This window comes from Heliconius melpomene, unplaced genomic scaffold, assembly GCF_056956725.1.
Source record: "Heliconius melpomene rosina isolate 202511_hmr_F unplaced genomic scaffold, ASM5695672v1 Hmr00218, whole genome shotgun sequence".
Classification (NCBI taxonomy): Eukaryota; Metazoa; Arthropoda; class Insecta; order Lepidoptera; family Nymphalidae; genus Heliconius; species Heliconius melpomene.
The window spans coordinates 41,667-47,811 of record NW_028181857.1 but is presented as its reverse complement, the minus strand read 5'-3'; the positions used below and the strand labels follow the sequence as shown (position 1 = coordinate 47,811).

Here is a 6,145-nt window from a genome sequence, read left to right as displayed (position 1 = left end):
GAAGACGACACTGTGTTAATAATACATGGGAGAGAATGGATTGAGGCCAAACATTACGCCGAGAATGCTATCAAATTGGTAACACAATGGTATGACGACAACCTTTTGACTATCAACATTGATAAAACTAAATTTGTGGCTTTCTCTCACCGACTCAGCTCCCAACCGACTTCTGACTTTGTTATCAAAGCGCATACTTGCTCTCGTCAAAGCGACTGCAGTTGTCTTGATCTTTCTCGTGCTTTCAATATAAAATATTTGGGAATTACTATCGATTGCTGTTTAAACTGGTCACTTCATATTTATAATTTAGCCAACCGTATACGTAAAATAATTCCGGTATTTAAAAAACTAAGAAATTCATGTGATTCTGACATCCTACTCACAGTATATTATGCCCTCGTACAAAGTGTTCTAAGTTATTGCATTGTCGTTTGGGGGGGCGCCAGCAAAAACGCACTACTTTCTTTAGAACGCGCTCAAAGAGCCATATTGAAAGTTATGCTACGAAAACCTAGGCGTTACGGTACGGATTTACTCTACCGTGACACCTCTATCCTATCAGTCAGGAAGCTCTTCATAATGTTGGTAATACTCCGCAAGCATAGAAGTATTGTTTTTAGGCCTAATTGCAACCGTAATAAGTCCAGGGTCTGTGAAACTTTGTATTCCAGAACGAGGTCCGCTCGCACGCATTTTTACTTTATCAGCGGTCACATTTATAATAAAATCAATAAGCATAAGTATATATATCCACTACCTTTTATTAAATGCAAAAAAAATAATTCGAACTTGGATTCACAAATTGTCCTACATTGAAACTGAGAATTTTCTTCTTTAAAAATATACACACCTTCACACCTAAAAGCACAACACGGGCATGCACGCACACACACACACATACACCCATTCAAACACACGCAGCACACATACATACACACACACCTACACAATACATACACACACAGACACACACACACGCACATACACCTACTCACACATACTAGATGTTATACTCGGCGTGATAATTACACTTTGTTTCATCGAGCAATAGTTTTATAAGTCTAGTTTCTTTTTCCTTTAATGGTTTGATAACTAAGTGATTCAAATGTCTAAAATGTCATTAAAATTGTAAAGGGGCAAAGACGCTGGTGGCTGTGACACAGTCTATACTAGTACGGCTACCAACGCACTCCTCTTCACTTAAGAGGCAGTTTGTAAAAAATTAAGTTGTTTTGAATAAATATTTATTATTATTATGTTTTTTATTTTAATTTCTCAGCTTTTAACTGGCAAAGAACCATAAAAACGGGCATGCGCCAAGTAATTATGGAGTGCAGTGTGTTCAATTTTGTGTGCTAATATTATTCTCCTCTATCTGCAAGAACTTCCTCACCTTCCTACACGTATTTAAAATAGCAGCTTTTTGTAGGGTGTGTATTATACTGTCTTCTAAGTCTATCATCTTTAAATAATGGTGGATGGCTTTTGGTACGACGCCAGTGGTGGATATAACAATTGGGACGACGTAGACTTTGTTTTGTTTCCAAATACGAGTGACTTCTTCTTTAAGATCTGCATATTTATTAATTTTTTCAACTATTGTTTTTTGAATGTTGTGAGTATTAGGAACTGCGACGTCTATCAGGTAAACAGTTTTATTAATTTTATCTTGTAGTGTTACATCTGGTCTATTGAAGTGTACGGTTTTGTCAGTGAGTATTGCGCGATCATAATATATTTTATGGGAGGTATTCTCCAGAACAGATTGGGGGGTATATTTATAATAAGGGATATTTGTGCCTTGTATAAGTTTGTGTTTGTGTGCTAAGATTTGATGTATTATATTTACTAGTTGATTATGTCGATGAGTGTAGTCCGTTTGTGTGAGGCTTGCGCAGGCTCCTGTTATGTGTTGTATGGTTTCTGGTTGTGTATGGCACCTGCGGCATTTATCACTTGTAACTGTGGGGTCTTTGATAATATATTTTCTAAAGTTTTTGGTGTTAATTATTTGATCCTGAATTGCAATAATAAAACCCTCTGTTTCCGGGAATAAACTGCCTGTCTGTAACCACTTGTTTGAAGCTTCAAGATCTATATGGGGTTGTTGTAGGTCATTAGGGTGTCTACCGTGCATTACTTTCTTCATCCATTCTTCTATTTTCTTTTTTTGTGGATCTGTGTTTGTTAAATTTTCTGTACTTTGGCAATCATTAAGATTTAAAGGCGTATATTTAAAATCATTTTGGACTATTGATTTATGTATGTCACTTGACTGAGCTTTTGTAAAAAAAAAATTTGATAAATTATGTAATTGTTTCTGCCATAAATGTTTTATATCTATTAGACCTCTTCCTCCATGTTTTCGTTTTATAGTTAATCTTTCAATTGCGGATTTAGGATGTAGATTGTTGTGTTTAGTGAGTGTAGTGCGTGTTAAGCGTTCTATTTGTTCGATATTACTATTTGACCATTTTACGATTCCAAATGTGTAGGTTAAAATTGGTATTGCGTATGTATTTAAGGCTTTTATTAGATGTTTACTAGATAGTTGACTTTTACAAATGGCGTTAATTCTCTTTTTATATTCATTCGTTATTGTTTCTTTGATAGCTGTGTGGTTTAATCCTTTCAGTTGCTGAAGTCCTAGGTATTTATAAAATTCGTTGGGTTCCATTGCAGTAATTTTATCTATTTCATTAATCACGTAATCGCCGGGCCGGATTTTACCTTTAACTATATGAACAGTTCTACATTTGTCTAGTCCAAAGTGCATATGTATATCTTCACTAAATTCTGTTGTAGTATCTATAAGTGTTTTCATCTCTTTATTGTTTTTAGAATATAATTTAATGTCATCCATATATATTAAGTGTGATATTATTGTTTCATTATTGTCATGTTTAAGTACATATCCAGCTCGGTTACATTTTAATAGGTAAGAAAGTGGGTTTAAGGCTAGGCAGAACCACAATGGGCTCAGGGAATCACCTTGATAAATTCCTTTTTTAATAGCTATTTCTCTAGTGTTTATATTGTAGTTCGAACTATGTAAATGTAGTGTAGTTTTCCATTGGGTCATAATGTTTGTTAAGAAATAATTATTTTAGGGTTTATTTTGTAAATATTTAGTATATGTAGTAACCAAGAGTGTGGAATACTATCAAATGCTTTCTGATAATCGATGTACGTACAGTGCAAATTTTTATTTTTTGATAAGGCATGTTTCATTATGGTGGAGTCTATGATAAGTTGTTCCCTACATCCCATGTGGCCCCGCCTACAGCCTTTTTGTTCTTCTGCTATAATGTTGTTGTTCTCTATATGTTTATTAATTTTCTGTGTAATAAGTGAAGTGACAATTTTATATAAAGTAGGTAAACACGTAATTGGCCGATATTGAGACGGTTGTGTAGAGAAATTGTTTTTGGGTAGCATATAAGTTATTCCGGTAGCTAAAAATTCGGGTATGTTTTGTTGTCCAGAGATGATTTCTGATATATTCTTAGCTAATGAACTATGAAGGAAAGTAAGTTTTTTAAACCAAAAATTATGAATTTTATCTATTCCTGGTGATTTCCAATTGTGTAACTTATCTGTAATTTCTTTAATATCTTCTTTTACTATTTTATTGTAATCCATAACTTCTAGGTCATGCCATCTTTGTTCTTCCTTTGTTATCCAATCTGCTTGATTATTATGATATGTTTGCTCTTCCCAAATACCTGACCAATATTTTTCTAGTTCTTCTTTAGTTGGTGTTTCTGCTTTATCTTGAATCAAATTTTGTGGTTTAAGTAAATTTCTATAGAATTGTTTTTCATTTCTGACAAATGTATTATTTTGAGCTTTTCGCTCTTGCGCTTTATTATACCTCTTTAATCTATGTGACTTAAGTGCTAATTTCTGTTTTAAAGTATCTAAAACTTCTTCCGGTCTTTTATTATTCTTTTCATGTTTTGTATGTACCTTTGTAGTTTTTAGTAAAAATTCTACTCTTTCCATTATTTTTTTAGATCTATTATTATTGATGAATTGTGTTAATTTTCCTATATCTGCTCTCAGTTTTTTTATATCCTTTTCTAATCTATATTGCCAGGATGGTTTATATTTGTTACTTTTACTATTAATTCTTGAGTGTCCTGTAATTTTGTAGTTCAATTCTTCTGTTATAGTTAGCGCAGTGCAGTATATTAATGTATGTAGGTCTATAAGTTTTGTATCTGGAGAAATGTATTCTATAAGAATATTTTCATTAAATAAGTTCGAAAGTTGATAAAGTTTGCGACAGTATCTGAGCTTTGGTAGTTTTGGTCTCATCTTTGGATCCATGCCTGCGTATAAGGTCAAATTAGTACGGAATTTGTCTATTATGATGCGTATGTATTCTTCATTAGGTGGTTGCACATTTACAAAGCCTTCAATGTCGTTCTCTAATAGCTGTGTTATCGTTTCAGTTTGTGTAAAACTATGAGAAGTTTGTGTTTGTTGGCTATTTGCGTTATATTGAAATGTGGTTGGCGAGGAAGTTCTTGTTTGTATATATGTGTGATTTGATATTTCTGTAATATTTACATTATTTGTTTCTTCTTCCTGTAGTTGTATCCTTACTTCTTCTTTTAATCGATTCAGTATTTCTTGAGATAGTAATTTATTTCTTTCTATTGTTCTTCTTTGATCTGAAATTCTTTGTTCTGATACTTTAATTTGGGGGTAATTTAGTAAGAATTGTTCGTGTAATTTTTTTCTGTATATAGTCATATCTGTTTCTAATTTAGTGATGTGGTAGTAAGTGCGCATGATAAATAGGTTTACATCTTTGCTCCATTGCATACGCACTCTAGGTTTACCAGCTTTGGTGGACGCGGGTAAAAAGGCATTTGCCTCCTGCGCAACATCCAAAAGCGGTGTAGGTGGACCTCTACTACAGACCGAAGATGTTGGTGATGAATGTACCGAAGGGTTATACGATGCGGTACTCGGACTGTACGGTTCTCTTGGGCTATTGACTCTACTTGTGTATGTGTGTAAGTGTTCGGCTGTCGATTCTTCGGGTTGTAAATCCCCGGTGGAAGCCCGCCTGTTCAGCTCCTCACCACTGACGGTCCGTATGCCGAAACACCCAGCGTCAGCTCCAGGTGCGCCCCGACGATTGCCCTCGGGAAGCGGCCCTCTCAGTTTCTTTCTTAATCTGGTCTCCATATTTGATGGGTTACCATCGCCACGTTGGCCACGCCAGTAATTTATTCATCGTGTGTCCGCCCCCTACGTGATCAGGTGGTCGATCAGGACGTGTGGTTGGATTTTAGGGGGCTTATTATTATTATTATTATTATTATTATTATTATTATAGTTACTATTAATACTCAAACAAAAAAAAACCGATTTTCCCATAAAATTTCGAATATGTTTATTACTTCAACAGAAATTGAACATGTTGGTTGAATTATAAATAGAGGTCAGGTTAGGCCGAGCTTCTATAAGACTGAGGCAATTAATTATTGAGTGGTGGTAGTTAAACCACTCGAGGAGCTCTAACATGGTACAATGGCATGGGGATTAGTAACTGGAAATTTGTACTGCCTTTTTTGTTGTCAAGTTATTTTAACTGTATTGCACTAATTCTTGCTTTGTTGTCTAGCACAATTTCTTTCTAAATCATTACATGCTTACATACATACAGACCGACATTTTATTTTTCTCTTCCTCCATTAATTCTTTTTCTAAATGTTTAATTTTTGTCTGACAACCAAGGTGGGGCTTAGTGTACAATACTGGTGTAATGTGGCAGTTTGTTTATTGAGTTCAATTGGATGTGTGGTCCCTTTGGGCACAGACATGGGGTTGGGTTGGGTGTTTTGACTTTGACTTTTGACTTTGACTTGTATCAGACGTTTGGTCTGATGAGGCATATGGCCTGAGAAATTTTGACGGGTGTGTGGCCCTGAAAGATTTTGTGAAGAGCATGTGGCTCTGAAGGACGTTTGGTCCTTGTGGTCAAGGTGGACATTTGGTCCTTGCTGACATTATGGCCTTGTGGACGTTTGGTCCTTGCTGACGTTTGGTCTTTGTGGACCATGTGACGTCTATGTGGACATTTGGTCCTGGCAGACAGAGGGGACGCCTTCTGACTGTTCTGTTC

General features: G+C 35.3%; 1 pseudogene; it reads right to left on the bottom strand.

Annotated features, from left to right (window-relative positions):
• Window positions 1-1,345: 1,345 nt before the first annotated feature.
• LOC146526639 (uncharacterized) lies at window positions 1,346-5,205 on the bottom strand (annotated as a pseudogene).
• Between the last annotated feature and the right edge of the window lie 940 nt (window positions 5,206-6,145).